General features: G+C 40.8%; 1 pseudogene; it reads left to right on the top strand.

Moving 5' to 3' along the window:
• The first annotated feature begins 11,931 nt into the window (after positions 1 to 11,931).
• Positions 11,932 to 12,909, top strand: LOC149189843 (chloroplast sensor kinase, chloroplastic pseudogene; annotated as a pseudogene).
• The last annotated feature ends 10,016 nt before the right edge of the window (positions 12,910 to 22,925 follow it).

The raw sequence follows: 22,925 nt of genomic DNA, 5'->3' as shown, positions 1-22,925 counted from the left end.
GCGCAGTTTCCTTCACCCTGGAACCAGTGGTCTCCATCTCCCTCCATCCAATATCCTCAATCTCAACCATATCCTTGGAATCAAAACTGGAGATTAAATGTCGAGAATTCAGCTTTGCCTGGATTACCCATGCAACAAAAATTGCAGTTACCTCCTTTCAAAACTCCTGCTCCTCCACTGCCTGTACAACCCCAACTACCTTTGCAACCTAACCCAAATCCAAACAATAAAGCAACTCAGGGCATAGAGGCTCCGACTACCTTTCAGACCTACCTTATTACCCCCGTGGGGCTTAATGAAATACAATTGTGATCGAGAAAGGTAATTAAACCAAGTCACTCCCCTATTATTATAGAGGAGGAATGTGAACCATCTAGAAGAGATCTCGGAGGCTTTGAGGCAGATACTACGCCTATAACAACCTATATAGAGGAAGATGTTACGTTTGAAACATCCAACCCGCGAAGAACTGTTACTACTGTAACAGCCAACTCGGGAAACACTGATACACCTGTAACAACCGATTTGACTGTTGTAACTCAGGACCCTCTATATCCTCAGAGATTCGCTCAACCTAGGATGACTTCACAGCCCGAATCTGATTTTCTTAGGGAGTTGCAAAATCTACATGTACAAATTCCTTTGCTACAAGCCCTTAAAGGAGTACCTATTTATGCTAAAATAGTGAGAGATTTGTTCATCAAGAAACCTGGGAGGAAGCCTAAAGACCCTGCCACCATACATGTGATGGGGAAATTATCCTAATTAATGTCTGCTCAGCCTCTTCTAACTAAGTATAATGATCCAGGAAATCCTATGGTTACTATCTACATTAATGATCAACCCATAGCTAATACGTTGATCAATCTCAGCGCTGCCATTAATGTAATGACAAAGGACCTCTTTACTGCTCTCGGGCTACATGGACTATACTGCTACTATACTTGAATTAGCAGACAACTCTCGTGTTAAACCCGAGGGGGTGTTAGATGATATAGTGATTATAATGGCTTCCCGAAGGTATCCGACTAACTTTCTTATTTTACAACCCAAATCCAATTTGGGGGGACATCCTTTTATCTTAGGGAGACCTTGGCTAGCCACTGTAGACGCATATATAGGCTGCAAATCTGGATCTATAGTGATCTCGGATGGCCAGGTCACAAAGAACCTTAATATTTACCCCCCAAAATCAAATGTGGATGTATAAAATCCTTGGTGGGATGAGTTTGAGCTTGAGTTAGACCTTTCCTCACTCTGGGGAAAGCCCAGTATTTCGTTGATGAGACAAAAGATGATGTCATTAATGGTTTTATTAGTAACTCACTTTCTGTCGCTTCTATTAAAAATGCGAACAAGGGAGAAGAGGTGGAAGATATAGATTTTGAACAAATGAGAACCACTCTAAATATTGACAATAGTCCAATTGAGATAGAACCTGCAAAGTTTTTGAATATTAACCCCAACCTAATTGCTGAGCAAAACCAACTGTTGTTATAGCTGTTACAGAAATACAAAAAGGCATTTGCATGGGACTATACGGATATGAAAGGGATCCACCCTAACCTATGCACTCACCATATTTATTTGAAGGATGGCTGCAAACCAGTCAGACAACCACAACGCCACATGAACCCTACATTGAAGGAGGTGGTGAAGGAAGAATTACAAAAACTCCTGAGTGCTAATTTTATTTATTCGATATCTGACAGTCAGTGGGTGTCACTGCTTGTCATCGTTCCTATAAAGAATGGCAAGTGGAGAGTTTGTGTAGATTATAGAGAACTCAATAATGCCACTAAAAAGGACCACTTTCCCTTACCATTTATAGATCAGGTCCTTGATACCATTTCTTGAAAGAAATTCTTTTCGTTTTTGGACGGATTTATTGGCTACAATCAGATACATATTATCCCAGAGGATCAGGATAAAACAACCTTTACTTTCCCCTGGGGAACCTTCACATATAGAGTACTTCCTTTTGGACTCTATAATGCGCCAACAACCTTTCAAAGGGAAATAATGGGAATTTTTTCTGACTTATTAAATGACTACCTTGAAATCTTCATGGACGATTTTACACCTTATGGAGATGCTTTTGAAACAACATTAGTTAATCTAGAAAAAGCACTAGAATGGTGTGCACAGACTAATGTTGCTTTGAGCACTGAAAAATGTCACATGATGATGACTGAAGGGATCGTGCTTGGACACTACATTCTTGCTGAAGGAATCAAGGCAGACCCTACAAAAATAGAGGTAATTCTGAAAATTCCAACCCCCAAAACACAAAAAGAGGTACGTAGTTTCTTGGGGCATGCGGGGTATTACAGGAGATTTATAGAAAAAAAATTCAAAAATTGCATCACCATTATTTTACTTGCTCATGAAGGATGTCGAATTTTTGTGGATAGGGAAGTGTGAGCAGGCCGTTTTAAAGTTGAAATGTTGTGTATCAGCAGCTTCGGTCTTGCGAGGACCTAATTGGGAACTGCCATTTCACATAGCTACAGATGCATTTGATATTGTTGTAGGTGTTGTTTTGAGCCAACTGGAAGATAAGAAACCTTATGTTATTTACTACATAAGCAAAAATATAACCTCGGCTGAGCTCAACTACACAGTGACTGAGAAGGAGTTCTTAGCAATCGTGCACGCCATCAATAAATTCTGACATTATATCATCAGGTATCAAGTATTTGTACACACTGACCACTTTGGTGTTCGTTTTTTAATGAATTAGCCAATTACCAATGGTAGAATCACACGTTGGTTATTGCTGTAACAAGAATTTGATATCACAATAGTCGATAAACCTTGAAAAGATAATGTAGTAGTTGATTTTCTTTCTAGGTTAACTATTGATGAAAATTGCATTCCTACAGAGGATTCTTTCCCTGATGAATATCTCTTTGCTATTTCTACTTACTTACCTTGGTATGCAGATATAGCCAGTTATCTTGCTACAGGGAAGTTGCCACGGTATTTGTCCTCTAAGGAGAAAAGAAAGATTATACAGCAAAGTGCTACCTATACCTGGATAGATGGGAATCTCTATCACACTGGACCAGATTTCCAGATGAGACATTGTGTTAGAGAAGATGAAATATTTGACATCCTTAAAACTTGTCACGAGGAACCTTGTGAAGGGCACTTCGCAGACAAACGTACAAGATACAAAGTCCTTTCAACAGGGTATTATTGGCCAACAATATTTCAGGATGCCAAGAAGTTTGTGAAGGGATGTGATAGTTGCCAAAGGATGGGCCAACCACTGCAATCAGATGAGATGCCATTACAGTGCCAAATCATCTTAGAACCTTTTGAGAAATGGGCCCTAGATTTTGTGGGACCAATTAATCTTTCATCTAGACAGAAATCTTACATCTTGGTCTGCACTAACTATGTCACAAAATGGGTTGAGGCAAAGGCACTAACATGAGCCATGGAGCAAGTTGTTTCAGACTTTCTGTTTGAAGACATCTTTGTCTGATTTGGCATACCTAGGGAGATAGTCATAGATGGAGGTCCCAAAATCATATCTCATATGATCCAGAAGTTGGTTGAAAAATAAAAAATCTATCATAGAATCACAACACCTTATCATCCACAACCAAATGGCCAAGTGAAAAGCACTAACAAAGTCATTGAGGGGATCCTTACTAAGACTATGGCCAGTCACCGAAGAAATTGGGCTGACAAACTTCTAGAAGTGTTGTGGGCATACATGACCACATGGAGAAATACCACAGGATTCTCACCATATGAACTTATGTATGGTAAAAACCCCTTATTCCCCATTGAGTTCGAAATCAAGACATTAAGAAAAACATTGTAGGTAAATTTGGATCTGGCTACAACACAAAAGTAGAGATTGAACCAACTCAATGAATTGGAGGAGAAATGGTTAGTTGTTATCCAGAAAACATAGATTATCCAGCAGTAGAGTGCTAAGTGGCACGATAGATTCATCAAGAAGAAGAAGTTCCAGAAAGGAGATTGGGCTTTCTTATAACACTGAAGATTTAAAGACTTCAAGGGTAACCTCTGCACCAGATGGCTAGGTCCCTATGAGGTAGATGCAGTCTTTGACAATGGGACTGTAAATTTGGTGACCATTGACAGTGTGAGGACACTATTGCTTGCAAATGGGCAGCTTCTTCGGTTATATCATAAACCTGCTTCAAGGGATTCATTCGTCAACATTGTCACAAAATCGGATCTTCATATTACAGGAACAAGGGAAATCCCCCCTATGCTACAAAAATTCTAATGTTTCCAATAAGTATAATAGCTGAAAATCAACTACAGTTGGCAGTGGTTACACCTTCGAACTATTCAAACAAAAACATAATAAGATAATCTGGTTGTGAAAACCTTTCCCGAGCGTAGACAGACAATTTCTGTAGCAGTTGAAAACCACCTTGTGGCGGCTGTTACATACTCTGTAACATATTTTTTATTTTTTTTCAAAGCATACCTTACGATAATGCTGTTCCATGATCTTTTCTTCTCTATTTTTGTAAAAATTAAAAATATATACTAGTCGTCTTCGCTGTTACACCTGTAACAACTGACGACTTTTAGAAATAAGTGGAATAGGATATTTTATTGCAATAAGAAGCAGGAATCATCATGGTTCTTGTCATCATAGTTAAGTTTGCGCATCTCGCCATTAGAGCTAGGTTCGTGCGTCACGCCACCCATGACTTCTCCCCATGTCACCCATGTACGTCATACAAAGGTAATATTGTTATTCGCTTTATTCGACAATTATGGCAACTTAACACGAATTTTGATGGCCAAGGATGACTGTCACATTTAAGAAGGGGGGAGCGAATCATATTGCGACATGACATTCGCATGACTTGTGATTATTCAAAAAAAGCTGCAATTAAGGCGTGGTGACCTGGTAATTATTGTTACTTAATGCCCGATCATACCAAAAAGGGAAAGCGTACCTTCGACGAGACCTCCCATAACCCAACATTAATAAGGAAATATTACTGTGCAGTATGAACCATGAATGCAAAATCCTAATTTGAAATCCTTGTAGGTTTTAACACCGTACAGAAATTACCTGCATACGAATTCTAAGAACAGAAAATAAACAATGCGAGAGCATAACACATAAAACACATATACACAGAGATTTTCCCCTGGATCCCAAAACCGGGACTACTAGCTTGATTTTTCATTACGTTCCTTTCAATGTTACAATACATATTTATACATGCCGAAGGATCCAATACCATGGACCGAAAACCCATTGCGTCCAAAACCATGTGCGAAAAGCATGCACAAAACCACAGGTAGGTTCGCCCAACCTAATATAGGGTCCAAAAAAAATTTCCTCTGGGCACTGCCCTGAACCCCGTAAAGGGGAGCTACCCGCTCCCCTCAAACCCCTTATAGCCCCCCTGCTGCGCAATGAAGGGGGGCCTCCACCCCCTCTCTAACCCCTCAATTGACTAGGTGAGCTAGTCGTGGAAAGAATATAACACAACCCAACATTCTCCCACTTGTTGTTTTCTTTCCATAAGAGAGCTTAGTCATTTATCCAGCCCTGCAACATCCATTGTTTCTCTACACCAAGAGAACTTCTCAAAGCTCATAGATTTTGTCAATGCATCTGCAATATTCTTCAAAGTGTCCACCTTTACCAGCAACACCTTTTTGTCTTCTATCATATCCCTCAAAAAGTGATACTGAACATCAATGTGCCTTGTCTTTGAATGATAAGGAGGGTCCTTTGCAAAGAAAATTGTACTTTGGCTGTCACATTCTATCCTTATATCTCCCTGTACTAACCCCATACTTGAACACAATCTCTGCAACCAAACTACTTCCTTTCTTGCATGAGTGGCCACCATGTATTCTACCTCTATAGTTGATAGTGCCACTACAGATTATTTCTTACTCATCCAACTGACTACACCTCCAAATAGGTTAAACACATACCCACTTGTAGATCTTTTCTGATCCAGATCTCGAGCCCAGTTTGCATCAACAAAGCCATGAATATCCAAAACTTTGTCCAATCCTGGTCTTCATTGGTAGCACAAACCATAATCACTAGTGCCACGCAAATACCTGAAAACCCGCTTCACTATTGTCCAATGCTCCTTCCCTGGTTTTGACATAAACCGGCTCAATACTCCCACTGCATGTGAAATGTATGGTCTAGTACAGACCATCGCATACATCAGGCTACAGACTGCACTTGCATATGGAACACGAGACATGTACTCTTCCTCTTCTTGTGTCTTGGGACACTGTTCAACAGATAAATTTACACCTACAAGAATAGGAACCTTCACCGGTTTACTATCCTACATATTAAACCTCTGCAATATTGTCTCGACATACTTCCTCTGGTTTAACCAGAGCTTCCTATTTGCCCGATCTCTTTTAATTTCCATGCCCAAAATATAGTTTGTAGCACCAAGATCTTTCATGTCTAATTTGGAGGACAATTGGGTCTTCAAATCCTGGATAATTTCTTTGTCATTTCCAACCACCAACATGTCATCCACATACAAGACCAGATAAATAACACAGTCACCAATTAATTTAAAATACACATAGTGATCTGTTTTGCTTCTGGTGAAGCCAAGTCCCCGTATAAATGTATCAATTTTTTTATATCACATCCTTGGTGACTGTTTTAGCCCATATAAAGACTTCTTTAACTTGCATACCAGTTCTTTCTTACCCTTCACCGCAAAGCATTCAGGTTTCTTCATGTATATCTCCTCTTCTAGATCCCCGCCGAGAAATGTTGTCTTCACATCCATCTGTTCTACCTCAAAATCAAAAGCAACAACATCAGATAAAGTAATCTAATAGAAGCTACCTTGGCAAAAGGAGAAAAAATATCACCAAAATCAATTCCCGACACCTGGGAATAACCTTTTGCTACCAACTGAGCTTTGCATTTCTCCACCTTTCCTTCTGCATTTGTCTTCTTCTTGAACACCCATTTGCTGCCAATGGTTTTCCTTCTAGTCGGCAATTCCACCAGATTCCAAGTCTCATTTTTGTGCAAAGATGCCATTTCATCAACCATGGCCTTTTTCCAAAGTTTTCCATCCTCTGAATCTACTGCTTCCTTCACAATTTTGGGATCATTATCAGTAATAGATAAAGCAAAATTTGAACAGAAAGCAGATGGACTATACCTTTCTGGCTGCCTTCTTTCTCAAACTGATCTTCTCACAACCGGAGTTTGTGGCTCTTCATCTTTTGATTCCTCTTCTATTACTTTGATGGGACTTCATGTTTAATAACATTTTTCACCTCTCTGAACACCACATATCGGCTGTACACAACCTTCCTTGTTACTGGGTTCCAAAGCTTATAACCCTTTAAACCGTCCTTATACTCAATAAAGATGCACTTTTCAAATTTACTATCCAACTTGGTTCTTTTCTCCTTTGGAACATGTACATATGCATCATGTCAAAATAACCTCAGATGTGAAAGAGAGGGCTTCTTACCAATCCATACCTCTTATGGAGTCTTATCCTCCAATGCTGATGAAGGTGATCTGTTGACCAAGTAACATGTTGCCTCCACTGCCTCTGCCCAGAATTCTTGTCCTAACCTGGCACCACTGAGCATGCTTCTTGCCCTTTCCATCAACGTCTTGTTCATTCTTTCTGCAACTCCATTTTTCTCAGGTGTATACGGAGTAGTCTTATGCCGTTCTATACCACAGTTCTTACAGAATTCTTAAAATTTCTTACTGCAAAACTCTCCACCGTTATCTGTCCTCAGCACCTTTATCTTCTTCTCTTTTTGGTTTTCCACCAGAGCCTTAAATTCTTTAAACCTGTCAAAGATTTCAGATTTCTTCTTGAGGAAATATATCCATGTATTCCTTGAGAAGTCATCTATAAATGATACATAGTACACAGACTTACCTAGTGATGGAACCTTCACAGGTCCAAACACATCGGTATGCACAGGCTCTAATATTTGTTTCACTCTCTTACCACCAGAAGGGAAACTCACCCGATTCTGCTTCCCATATACACAATTTTCACATAAATCAAAATCTAGAGAGCTATTAGTCATACCTTCTACCATAACTTTACCATGAAGTATTTGAAGGCCCTTCTCTCCAATATGTCCAAGCCTTTGATGCCATAGCATGGTCTTTTCTCCAGAGACCACTAGATGTTTTGCTCCACTTTCAAGAACCACAAAACTGTTACACCCATCAATAACAATTCTACCTTGTAGCTTGTATAGAGTTGCAATATGAACTCCTCGCATCAATAACAGTGCTCCCCGAACCATTTTGCAAGTATCCTTCTCGAACACTGTTTTTACACCTGCATCATCCAGCTTGCTTACAGAAATCAGATTTCTGGCTAATGCAGGAATATGCAGAACACCCGAAAGTGTTCTAACCCTTCCACCTTGCAACTTCAACTTTACTTTTCCGTTACCAATGATTCTGGCCTTCCTATCATCCCCTAAGAAGACATCACCACTATCATATTTCTCATACTCGCAGAACCACTCTCTATGGGGAGTGAAGTGAAAGGATGCATGTGAGTCAATCAACCACGCCTCATGATCTACATGTGTACTTGAAGAAGCCAGGTACACATCCCCGCCTTCATCTGAGGTGGTTTTCGCCTCTGCAGAAGGAGCATCATCAAATCCCTTTCCTTTGTCAGGAGCTTTAGATTTACAGTCCCTTTTGTAGTGCCCTTCCTTTATGCATTTCCAGCACACCACCTTTACATGTTTTCCTGGAGATTTATATCTCCCACTCCATGACTTATTTTTGTTTCTTTTCCGGGACCGTCCTTGTACAGACAAGGCATCACCATTCTGGTTCTCCATATTTTTCTGTCTCATCTCCTCCGTCAGCAAGGATGAGACTATTTCATCAAACTGCAAGGCGGTTGCATTGCTACCTATTGCAATAACTAGACTATCCCACGAATCTGGTAGAGAACACAACAAACTAATGCGCTTATCTTCATCTGAAATTTTAATATCAACAGATAATAACTAACTTACCACAGTATTAAATGCATTCAGATTCTCTGTCACCGAGTCTCCATCTTTCATCCTTAGGTTATACAACTTTTTTCGTAGGAACAGTTTATTCATCAGAGACTTAGATTGGTACAAAGTCCCTAACTTATCCCACAAATCCTTCGCCGTAGCTTCCCGTGATACATTCAGCAATACTGAATCTGAGACACACAATCGTATTGTTCTCTTTGCTTTCTGATCCAACTTCTTCCATTCTTCATCGAACACTCCCGTTGGTTTAGTACTCGGATCTACCACGACCCACTGATCTTTATCCACCAACAGATCCTCCATCTTGAACTTCCACAACTCAAAACTCTGACCATTAAATTTCTTGATCTCTATCTTTCTACTGCTCGCCATCTGCTTTCACCACCAGAATCGATCTCGTAGATCTCCCACTGAACAGGATCTACCACAGGCCCGAGCGAAACCCATTAGCAACAAAGGCATCCCCTTGAAGCCAAAACAACTCTGATACCAAATGTAGGTTTTAACCCTGTACAGAAATTACCTACATACAAATTCTAAGAAAAAAAAATAAACAATGCAAGAGCATAACACATAAAACACATATACACATAGATTTTCCCCTGGTTCCCAAAACCGGGACTACCAGCTTGATTTTTCATTACGTTCCTTTCAATGTTACAATACATATTTATACAGGCCGAAGCATCCAATACCATGGACCGAAAAACCATCACATCCAAAACCATTTCCATAGAGGGGGGCTACCCTCCCCCATCAAATCCCCTGTGACCCCCCCACTGCGCAATCAACGCAACGAAGGGTGGGTTCCGCCCCTCCTCTAACCCCCCTATCGACTAGGTTAGCTAGTCATGGAAAGAATATAACACAACCCAACAATCCTCACCTGCGCCACCTTGCCACCCTAGCATTTACCCCTGTTGGAGCTGTTAGTGTCGGTCTTGAGCCCTCCATCAGTGATCAATAACTCTTTGCATATGCATTTATAAATGTCTCATCAGTGTCAGTTTTGCATCCCGCTAGGCATGCCATAACACTGAATGGAGGAGCTGGTCTTTGTTCCCTTCTCGGCTTTGCTGGATCAGGTCATACAACAATGTAATTGAGTCAGGCTTGTTCTTGTTTTTGTCTTAAGGTCCCATGGTCTTAGGTCTAGGGTTTTGAGTCAAAATCATTTCAAGGTCATGAGTCATGGTCAGTAGGTGCCCAGCAAGCCGGAAGGAGTCTTGTACATATGTTTCATTATCATTTTCTTCAGCTATAGCTCATTTTATGCCTTGGGTTTAAAAAACCCTGTTTTTAAGTCCAAGGCCATGTGGAAATTTAAAAAAATAAAGAAATTCTCAAAAATTTGTAAAAGTGCCGGCAATAACCCTGGTTCCTTCGCCACAATCCATCAGATGGTCAACCTGCAAAAAGAAAGGAGTCAAACGCATCAAAAGGCTCATTTCAGGACAAAATGACTCCAAAACAGTGTTAAAAAAGAATTTCCAAGTGGAAACATTATAAAGTGGGTTTTTGAGTTAAATTTTTTCAAATGTAAGCATATAAAGGTAAATTCCCTCTTTGAAGACCCTCATTGTGCATTTGAAGGCAAGAAAACGTAAGAGAAAGAGGTGAGAAGGCAAATTGGCAATTTGCAGCAAATTCTGGACTTTCTGAGGGTGAGCGACCAAACCGCAGGTGTGCGCGACCACGTGGGTGGGCGCGACCAAACGGAGGCCAACGCACAGTGTTAAATAACACAGGTGCGACCAAACAGAGGAACGCGACCATTCTCAGAGCATGCGCGACCAAAAACTCTGTCTGCCGTAAAACTCACCCAAACTTCAAATTTTCTTTCAAATTTGCTCGGATTTCTTCAAGGTATGCTTCCCTTATGATGTTTATAATCATGCCATGGATGAATAAGGAGGGTTATGTTAATTTTATCATGCAAGAAATTAATGAAAAATAGGTTAAGTGACTTGATGTCTTTGCAAGCTTATGTTAGGTTGTATTGTTTGTTTTTCAAGGTAATTTTTCCTTTATTCCCTTCCATTAGTTTCCCATTATAAATTCACATGTGTTAGAGTGTCACTTTCATTGATCTCATTTGCAAATTAATGCTAGACCCCATCCCAATTTCCTAAAAACCCTAACCCCTCCTAAACCCTATTTCAAATCCTAATTTCTCCCATGCATCCTACTCAAACCCTAACACTTTGTCACACAGCAAATCTATGTATAAAAAACACAGCAAAATGAAAAAGAAACATTGTGAAAAGTAAAAGGAATATGATGGCAAATGCATGCATATGAATATCACAAAAAAACAGAGTAATATCACTATGCATAGCCTAGACAAGACAAGAGCAAAAGAGACATATTGCTGAACATTATACAGGGAATCAAGGTTTGTAAAAACCATTACCAAAGAAGTTGTACAGAAAGCAGAAGCAATCCACAACTCCATCTGGAAGTTGTACTTTGATGGAGCATACTCTAGAAAGGGTAATGGCGCAGGAGTTTTGTTGATTTCTTCTAAAGATGGAGCAACCTATGATTCCTTTCATCGGGCCTTTGAATGGATGAATACATTTAACTGTCTTTTATACATAAAAGTATATCATGGATAATCCAAGGAATGCACAGTCTTATTTGAGCTATAAAAGATCATCTACAGACAGTGGGAAAGCATCTCTTAATAAGAATATGGTAACAGGCTCTGAGCTCTGGACAGATGGGCTTATCTGTGTATTTGAATTTGTTTCTGGACGTAAGAGGAAATGTAGGGGCAGATCCAGTTATAGAAACCCATTAACACCTGAAAAACATGGTCAAAATATAACCAAGGTTAAACAAATGTCTCATCCAAATGATTGCCTTGAAATCAATACAAGTGGAGGATATACCAGAACATAATGTGCTTGTTGTACCAATGATTAAATATTTATTCTTGGTCGGGTTGCTTGTGGCAGAGCATGCAAGCATTGATCCTGGAAGCATTTGGTCACCTGGAAAAGAAGTTGAACAGTCGTCCTCTGCTTTGGGAATGGAGAGAGAGAAAATAGAGCCTTTTCACCAAGACAAACAGATGACATTACCCTCCTCCTTTACCACAGAACAAAAAGCACAGGCAATTAAAATTGCACGCACGTTAGCTGTAGCCTATGTAATGGATCAGAGAGCATTATTACTGCAGCAAACGTCTTGGCAGAAAGGTGTAAGAATGAGCAATCTCATGGAGCAAATTCATGAGCCTCTTTCAAGTATCAGGACTAAGCAAAATACTAATACCACATCTGAAGAGAAGTGAGATACCACATGATCTATTGGAAAATATACTAGTGCAAGGGGAACATATGAAAGGTCTCCTACAGGAATTGCAAGATGCCTTTTACTATACCAAGGCCAATTTAATTCATTTCCGAGAAGAGGATCTGAATAGAATCGAAAGAGTTCGTTCAAATCCTTTCTCAAGGCTAGGACGTGCATTCTCTGACTATGATGACCATGCAAAAAGCACTGCATTCTCTTTGGGGTCGAAAATAAGAGAAGATTTGGAATTTCCCATGCCTCCTCTTGCTCTTGCAGCATTGCAACAATCTAATATCAGGCCTTGCAATGTCTCTAAGCTCTTATCAGAACTGGTGAATGCTGGAGATGCTTTAGCTCACAGCCAGCAGCAAACATTGCAGTTGATAGAAAGCACTCCTTTATTTGCAAGCTGCAATTGAAGAAACTGCATTACGGCAAGCATTAAGTAATTTATTGGACAGTGCATTGCTGCGAGTACAAGCTACAGAAGCTCCAGGAGGCGGAGTGCTTGTGGTGATTGATGACAATGGACCTGACATTGTATTCCCTAGCCCCTTCTAACCATACAAACCTTACCTTTTCCCCATGTTATATGATTAAAACCCTACCCTCTCTACACAGCAAATTTGCATACGTTAATACACAGCAAAGTAAAAACAGTGAAAATGCCATTTGCATAGCCTTATAAAAAAAATAAAGAAAAGTGTCATCTTGCTGTGTAAATGTCAAAGATTAGTAGTTGTATGGTGCTCATGACAAAAATTCATTAAATATACAGCTGCATAGTTATCAAAAGAGCAGTTTTGCTGTGCTAGGGTTTGCAAAGTGACATGGTATTTATCTCCCTATCCCTAAACTTTGTTTTCCCTTACCTTTCCCCTCATAAAAACCTTGATTCAATTGCTCATTAATCCCCTAAACTCCCTATACAATTGAATTTCCATCCCCAATGTCAAAACATACAGTGAAATCCTAATTCCCAATGACAAATGCAAAAATGAAACTGCCAGCACCATGGAAAGACTGTTGTTATGAAAATTGTTTGGCAGATTTTGGTGATGGGTTTTATTGTCTCCTTAAACCTATTTCTCTATATCCCCTCATCTCCCTAACTCACAAGACATCATACTCTATTTCCATTGCAAACCTATCACAGTAACCCTTCCCTCCCTTGGTGATCAAACATACAAAATCACTGTTTCCCAAAAGCATTGAATGGCCATTCCAAAGATTATGAAAAAACAGAGTATGCTCTTAGATGACATGCAAAGGCAAAATTTAAGGAGAGCAGCCTGTTAAAGGTTTATAACTGATGCTGCCCTATTCCCCTATGCTCATGACATCCTTCCCTCCATCATGGAGATTTTCATTGTCCTTTCCCTTGGTGTTCAAAACACAAGTTTTCCCTAATAAAATTTTAATTTGCAAATGGTGAGAGATGGAATGACATGTTTAGCATTATGTGATGTTTTCCTTCAAAATTCCCTACTTATATATATTTTTCCCTTTCCTATATGTAAATTCCCTCCCCTAACATATCCCTCATGATGTTTCCCCTTGAAAACAGCATACTTCACAACATTTTGCAGGCAGGGCAGCGGTCAATTTGACTTGTTTTTTCCACCTTGCTCAATAACACCATGTCAACCACTGAGACTAATGAGCAAGGTGATGACCGATCATCATCTTCTGAGATTCATACACAGCAGAGGCCTCGTAGGGGAGGCAAGGGTGGTCACCACAAGAGGGAGGAGCCTATATCATTGACAGAGTTGCAGGCTTGCCCGTTGGCACTATATTGCTTTCAGCATATGGCTTGTTTTCAGTTTTGTGAGAGGCTGTCACACATCCAGCATCACAGGGACTTGGCCCGGTTGTTTGTCCTCCATCTCCATGACAGGCAGGTCACCCTTGTAGGGGTGAATTTTGTATTTTCTCCAGAGGCTATCACAGATGCTACCGGGATACCCAATGTGGGTGAGGTATGGCCAAAGCGCAAGTGGGTGGACCTGGTATACTATGAGCCATATGTTAGGCCTGCCTATGTGTATCACTTGACAAGGAACTTTCCTATCAAGTTCCTCCAAGCAGAGTATATAGACACCATGAGACTCATTATGCACTACTTCACATGCGAGGGGAGATTCTCACGAGTATTTTCTTGTCATATCCGCATGATGATGCACTTCACCAGAGTGAGGATGATGAACATCTCGGCATACTTATTTCACGACATTTAGAGGATAGCCAATACCTTTCGGAGACAGACCCCAGTACAGCAGCTCCGGAGCCTATGCCATCATGGTCTTATTCAGCTAGTAGTTTCCCATCAGCTGAGCCAGCAGGGCATCCCTTGGGCGGATTTCATCTTCCGTGACGTTTTCACACAGCCACATTCAGGGCCAGATGCAGTTCATGAGGAGGGAGGGCCATCACATCAGCCCGAGACCAGCATCCCGAGACACATGGCTTCTTCTCCTCGGGTCACATATCAGAGAGGCCATAGGACCTTATTTGTAGCAGCTCGACGAGTACTTTCTCTACAGCCAGTGGAAGGGGTCTCGTCTTCATCATCAGAGCAGCGAGTGTTATCTCCACACTAGGTGGAAGGGGCCTCGCTTTCTTCATCGGCACAGGCAGTACGAGAGGGCAAGCAGCCCATGGTTGAGGATGAGGCAGTTGGCGAGGCACATGATGATTTCACTGGTCGTGATGCTCATTCTCCTTCCTCTTCAGATTTCTATGAGCTCAAGGAAGAGAACCTTGTGTTGCAGCGGAAGCTTGAGATGGCTCAGTGGACTATCACTTATTTAGAGCAGCGGACCAAACAGCTGGAGACAGAGAAAGAGTTGGATGAGTTATGGAGGATTCGATTCGACCGAGTCATCAACCGCAGGAGGCCTGGGGACCCACTGCCCAAGGATAGAGAGTTATTGCTCATCCGAGAAAATTGGCGCTTGGAGGGACTGTTAGACAAGGCAAACCGTGACAAAGAGCTACTCCGGAACATGAAGACACACTACTGGGCAAGATTACATGTTTGCAAGGCGAGAATGAAAATTCTCCAAAGAAAGTTGTCAGAGGCCCGGAAGAAGAAGAAAAGGACAAATCCACTCCGCATCTTGGCTGAGGCATCCCTCACTCATCATGGTACTGATCAACCTTGATCTAGCATCAAAATCTGAAAATTTTGAGAATTTTGGAGCATTTTGCAAATTTTTGGTAAAATTACAGGTTTTGCCCACGGTTTGGTCTCACCCCGGGTGAGACCATTTTGAAGGGCTGCTCAGAATTTTGCAAACTTGGCATTTTTGGAAAGGGCATACAAAAACAAAAATTACCAGTACTTGGGAGCAGCCTAATTTTGAGATTTGAGCCTCCAAAAGCTCAAAATACATAAAAAAAAATGACTTTCTGCCTACTTTTTGAGTTGCAGAAAGTGACCTTGGGAGAAATGGTTTTTGAGGGGTCAAATCTACACCAAATTCAGAAATTCCACTTGGGATGGAAAGTAGACAGGCCAAGCTTTCCAATGAGCCATTTTGCACCTGATTTGGATCAGTGGAACCCACTCAAAAACAGCTGTAAAGGGGCGCGACCAGAACTTCCAGGGGCGCGACCAGAACTTCCAGATTTGCCAGAATTGCCATTTTCGGTCAAAAAACACTGTTTTGACTATGGTTGACCATTTTTACTTGTAGATGATGGATGAATGTAATATTTTCATGGTACTTTGATAGGCTTTATCTTTCTTTACTCTTCTAGAAGTTTCTTTGATGTAAATAGTTAATATTTAATGCATGGATAGGCTTCCTAACTTTTAGAGGCAAGTTGTTGTGCTGGCCTATTATCTAGTGACTGATTTAGAATTAGTTGTAACAGCTCCTAGGAAGCTGAGCTCGACCCCTAGAGGTGGGGGAAGAGGTTTGACCTTCTATATTATGCCTTCTCTTTCTCATTTTGATGGTTGGACTCTTGTGTAAGGAAGCTTTATTGTATATTGTGCATCTATTTCTGCAATTGAAGGCAAGGAAAGCCAGGGTTTTACAGACATCTTTGAGGATTCTTGTGGATCTGATTGTTGATGGTGTGTTCTCTACATGTTCTTGTAAGTTTGTTTATGTGTTTCACATCTCTCTTATGCTTCTAAATTGGACAGATGAAGTGGTAAAGTTTGAACTCATGTTTTGACATGCTCAGCTTTTTAGTTTGTTCAATTTTAATGTTTTCTACTGTCTAGAGAGGATTCGAATTGTGTGTTTGCCCTCTTTAGCTTCTCCTCTATCATCTCTTATCATCCATCATCAGATTAAAGCATCAGCACTCACTCCTACCTTGCCCCTTAGATCCCCCTGTGAAAATTGTGCTCAATCCTCGCACCCTGAATTGCATTCCCTCCAATTTCCACCAAAAAACCAAAAATCTTTAAATCAACCCCCCTTTATCAATTTACTAGCCTAATATCTTTGATCCTAATTGGTCAGCCTAATTATATTATAAGATCTATCAAATCTGACCCGAGAGAGCCTTCTCATACCTCGTAGGGCTAGCTACGAGGTGAAATGGTCTGATGTAGCCTTGAGAGTTTGTCTATCTCAGCCTAGGTGAATTCCAAACGCTAACATATTGGCGACCATACTGGGGAGAACAAACTTGTTTGTGTGTTGATGTGTTTGTTTCATAAGTCTTAGACGGAGCCTGAAGTTACGCCAGAAGCCTTCGAAAACGCTCTTGTTTTACATCAGCGTTAGTAGATAAACGCTGCTTCAGTCCATCTCCGTGAGCTTGTGAATACAACACTTCATTTGCATTTCACTCCAGTACATGTATCAAGTTCAGATCTGATTGTTGATGGTGAACAACGATCAGACACTTGAAGGCTGAAATCATTCACTTGGTGACTCCTTTCACTAAAGAAATCCAGCAACCTATGCTTCATGGTGACTTCACTGCAGGAAGATCAGTAGCTGTGAGATTTTCCTGATGGACCTAATCGCAAGAAGATATGCTCCCTTGAGCCGAGATCACATCCCTGGTTTTCCAAATAAAATTCCGAAGGTAGATTGGTCAAGGAATTTGCCTATATTTAATGATGATGGTAAGAAGGACGCTGCTTTACATCTAGTTAGATTTCACATGCATATTCGCAAGTTGAAGGTTGATTTTCCTGAATATTGCTTGATGAAGATATTCTTGGCCACTCTGGAAGGTGAAGCCCAATCATGGTATGAAAGTTTGCCGCCTGCTTGTATTTATTGTTTAAAGGATTTTCATGCCTTGTTTATTGAAAGATATAAGGACTCTTATCCATCATTGAATTTAGTTCAAGACTGTTGCAAGCATGCCTATAGTTTTATTGAAAGCCTTGAAAAGTTTTATGAAGATGATAATTTCATGGATGAAGAGATCATGGAAGCCTTGTATGAAAATCCGTTTCAGCAGCACATAGAAATCTTAGAGGATACTTGTCAAGATCAGCAGGCTGAAGATTTCCATATGGCTGAAAATGATGAAAAGGAGAATGACATTTCAGATCTGCCCATAGAAGACAGCAGCATGCAAGTAAGTCCAGTGTTGATTGTAGAGTGTGATAATGTCCAGTCAGCTACTTCAGAACTACCTTCAGATTGTGATGACCAAGAATACCTTGTGCTGAATCTTGAAAGGGAGAATTTTGTTGTTGAGACCATAGACAAAGTTTTTGATCCAAATGTTCTCATGCCATTAGAACAGAGCCTGCATGAGGAGGTAATTCAGCCAGCTCATGAACAACAAGATGAGATCTTTGTTCAAGTAAGTGAAAACTCTTCTTTCAATCATAATTTGGATAGTTTGATTGCCATGTCATATGAAGATGATCAACAATGTTTCCAAGTTTCATAAGATCAGGATTGTCATTCAGATTTTTCATGTTTTGAAATTCCATTTCAAGAAGACAAGACTTGTTTGAGCAAAGAGAAACAGAAAGTCTTATCTCCTTTGTCTGAAGAGGAGATAGATCAGCTTTTGAAAGGTCATGCTACAACCCAAACTAAAGCAGATTTGCAGTGCTCTTTTGAAAATGATGACAGTTTTGTAATTAGTTTTATAGATCAGCAAACAGATAATGTTTTCTTTCATGAAGATGATGAGGCTGTCATGTTTGATGATCTTGAAGATTGTTTTTTGTTTAAGAATGACCTACAACACATTCAGACTACAGAAGATCATAGCATTCAGGATTCCATTTCAGATTCTTCCTCATATGTCTCATGTTTTGAAATGTTATTTCAAGAGGAGATCTGCTCATCTATTTGTTCAGAATTTTTTGAAGCCCATGAGCATACTTTCACCGAAGCACATGATGAAGGTAGATCAGAATTTGAAGCAAAAGACACCTTGTTCTTTCAACAGGAGGTGGTAGTGGCAAATCTTCATGTTTTTCACGATCCTCTAGTAAGTTTGTTGCAGCCAGCAGTGATAGTGTTTATTGCAGTGTTCAGTGATGAAGGAGAATATGGTCAATTATGTTTCTGGATGCACAGTGATAGGTTTGTATTGTTGACCAGAAGATCTGATCATGAGAATCAATCAAGAAGCCATATGCTGGATTGGTTACATTGGAAAGCTCATTATACATGATTGTACATATTTCATTAGTATGCAGGTGGTTGTCATCATGATTCCAAATCTTGATGGACTGCTGCCCTTTCAAAAATCTTTGTAAAGTCTTGTTGTAGGTCAGTTATGAATCATTTGTGTTTGGTCTGTTGAGTGAGTTTTTCAAGTTACTTCAGTTTGCCATTGAGTCAAGTTTCAGTCAGTTTTCAGTCAAGTTTTCAGTCAATAAATGAGTCAAAGTCTTGTATTGTTTGCCGAAATAATGACTCCATTGCCCAATGAATAAAGCACTGGTCTGCTCTCCCAGAGGTCTGCGGTTCTTGGCACCTCCAAGGAGCTACCATCCCCATTGGAGCCAATGTTAGTGTCAGTCTTTACAGCCTTCCTCCAGTGATCAAATATGCTCTTACAAAGTGGTCTCAGAGTGTCAAGGTCAAATTTTGTCATTTCAGTGAGTCTTCAAGCAAAATTTGGTCACTAGGCATTAGGTCTAGGGTTTGCCCAAATGTCAGTCCATGTCACTATTCAGCTGAGTTTATCATCATTCATAGGGTTGTCATTATCATGTCAGTGTCTAATGAGTCATTTTACACCTTGTTCATGCTTCATGTTGCGCCCAGGCAAGGTCATTTCCCTCTCCTAGGGTTTTGAAGGCAATTTCTCTTGGATGGTCAAATCACCGGCAAAACTTGTTTCCTGATGTTCATACACCTTCCCCTATCCTTAATGTACCTTATCAAACACTTCCCAACACTCAGATCCCCCAAATTCCTCATTTTTCCACAAACCCTAGTTTCTAGCTACAACCTGGCAATTTTCTAGGTTTGACCTGTGTTTTGCCCTTTTCGACCCCTTCCCCTCACTCAATCTCTGATATTCCACCTTCCCCTACTTCCTAACATCCCTCCCCACTCCCAAAAATTTCCCCAAGAATTTAGAAGCCCCCTATCCCCTTCATTTCGCTCCATTTCGACAAAATCCCTTGTTTCACACATCGGGACAAGTTTCACTCAAAAGCTGTTTCTGAGCAATCAAAGATGAATTTTGCAAAAATGAGAGAGATTTTTGTCCACAACATGCCAAGGAAGAAAAACCTCTTTCACTTTTTACACAGGTGTCATGGTTTGAGAGAAATGTCAAAAATACCGGCGAGAATGAAGGTGCTCCAAGGACGGTTGGCCAAAGCACAAAAACGAAGGAAAACGCCCGATCCACTCCAAATTTTGGCCAAAGCATCTTTGATTGAGCATGGTACTTGATTGGGGACTCCCAGCACCAAAATGTGAAAATTTTGAAGATTTTTGAGCATTTTGAAAATTTTTGGTAAAATTACAGGTTTTTCCCAAGAACTGGTCTCACCCCGGGTGAGACCAGTTTGAAGGGCTGCTCGGAATTTTGCAAACTTGGCATTTTTGGAAAGGGCATTCAAAAATAAAAATTACCAATACTTGGGAGAAGCCTGGTTTTGAGTTTTGAGCCTCCAAAAGCTCAAAATACACCTAAAAAATGACTTTCTGCCCACTTTTTGAGTTGCAGAAAGTGACCTTGGGAGAAATGGTTTTTGAGGGGTCAAATCAACACCCAATTCAGAAATTCCACTTGGGATGGAAAGTAGACAGGCCAAGCTTTCCAATGAGCCATCTTGCACCTGATTTGGACTAGTGGAACCCACTCAAAAACAGCTGTAAAGGGGCGCGACCAGAACTTCCAGGGGCGCGACCAGAACTTCCAGATTTGCCAGAATTGCCATTTTCGGTCAAAAAACACTGTTTTGACTATGGTTGACCATTTTTACTTGTAGATGATGGATGAATGTAATATTTTCATGGCACTTTGATAGGCTTTATCTTTCTTTACTCTTCTAGAAGCTTCTTTGATGTAAATAGTTAATATTTAATGCATGGATAGGCTTCCTAACTTTTAGAGGCAAGTTGTTGTGCTGGCCTATTATCTAGTGACTGATTTAGAATTAGTTGTAACAGCTCCTAGGAAGCTGAGCTCGACCCCTAGAGGTGGGGGAAGAGGTTTGACCTTCTATATTATGCCTTCTCTTTCTCATTTTGATGGTTGGACTCTTGTGTAAGGAAGCTTTATTGTATATTGTGCATCTATTTCTGCAATTGAAGGCAAGGAAAGCCAGGGTTTTACAGACATCTTTGAGGATTCTTGTGGATCTGATTGTTGATGGTGTGTTCTCTACATGTTCTTGTAAGTTTGTTTATGTGTTTCACATCTCTCTTATGCTTCTAAATTGGACAGATGAAGTGGTAAAGTTTGAACTCATGTTTTGACATGCTCAGCTTTTTAGTTTGTTCAATTTTAATGTTTTCTACTGTCTAGAGAGGATTCAAATTGTGTGTTTGCCCTCTTTAGCTTCTCCTCTATCATCTCTGATCATCCATCTCAAATTAAGGCATCAGCACTCATTCCTACCTTGCCCCTTAGATCCCCCTGTGAAAACTGTGCTCAATCCCCGCACCTTGAATTGCACTTCCACCAATTGCCACCAAAAACCCCAAAAAATCATTAAATCAACCCCCCTTTATCAATTTACTAGCCTAATATCTTTGATCCTAATTGGTCAGCCTAATTATATTATAAGATCTATCAAATCTGACCCGAGAGAGCCTTCTCATACCTCGTAGGGCTAGCTACGAGGTGAAATGGTTTGATGTAGCCTTGAGAGTTTGTCTATCTCAGCCTAGGTGAATTCCAAGCGCTAACAGGAGCATTGCATCCCCATTCAAAGTACTCAGAGAGGTGGGAAAAGAACATTGCAGGCTAAAATAGCTAAGTAGTGTGCCGACTACCGCGGAACTTCTGAAGGAATGGAGAAGGAAGAGAAACAACACTGAATTTGCGAAGCAATGGTTGGAGCAGCAATTCGGCATGAGCCAGGGTCCACAGAAGCCTTGGAGAATTTCCTCAAAGCACGCTAGATTTTCAAGGACGCAGGCTGGTTTGAGTTCTTCGAGAGCTTGGAGGGATCAGACAATGATGTTACCATGGAATTTGCAAAGAATTTAGAGAGAAACTAGACGAAGGTTAGGGGGTTGAATCTGGGGGTTACAGAAGAGGTGATTGCTCGAGTGATGATATTACCAGTGGAAGGAAAGAGATGGTTTAACAGGAAGGTTAATTACCCCTCCCTGAAGGGGGATTTCATCCAAGAGGAAGAGTCACTGGTAAAGAAATGGAGGGGGGTCGATAGGTTATCACTTCCCCAGCCATGGGCCGATGTTTCCCTCTACCTCATCAAGTACATTACTTGCAAGGGAAGGGAAACAATTGTGTTCAACTACCACTTTCCATTGCTAAATCACCTTCAGCATTGGTAACTGATCAATCTTCCCTACTTCATGTTGGGAAACATTAAGCACATGGCTGCGACCATGAAAATAGTTGCGCATCCAGAAACATGCGTCACCAACCATGGCCTCATCAAGCTCATTGTGTTGGACGCCTTAAGCCGCCAGGGCAGGAATTGGGAATAATTCATGAGGAAGAAGGCCAGGACCACCTGCAGGAGGCAAACCGGGATGTCTGAGGAAGCTCCAGCGGTGACAAAGGAGCAGCCCCAGCCTTCGACAATAAGGGTTGGTAAGAGGCCAGTCGAAAAACCAGTTGGTGATAGGCGGCCAAAGAAGAGGATAAGGGTTAGAGGGCACTCATAGTCCCCATCCATGTCAAACAGGAAAAAAGAGGTAGTAGAGGAGAAGGACGAGGAGTAGGCTCAGCCAGAGGAACCTTCTTCACCTGGTAAGATCAAAACTCAATCCTTGTTGTTAAGACTTGAAAATTTAGAAAAAGAAAATAGAGAGATAAGGGAACAACTAGCAGAGGGGAAGACATAGGTAAAAGCCCCAAGGTTAGACACTTTGGCTGAGGACGTGGACAGGGCTAGAAGGGGATATGTCCCGGGCACTGTGTGCATGGCCTGTGCTGAGAAGCTAGTGGCAGCAGGGTTTAGAGTCTGT

This window comes from Pinus tabuliformis, chromosome 3_1, assembly GCF_031772625.1.
Source record: "Pinus tabuliformis cultivar Carrire ecotype Pingquan chromosome 3_1, CPIR1, whole genome shotgun sequence".
Taxonomy (NCBI): Eukaryota; Viridiplantae; Streptophyta; class Pinopsida; order Pinales; family Pinaceae; genus Pinus; species Pinus tabuliformis.
This window is presented reverse-complemented; position numbering and strand designations above follow the sequence as displayed.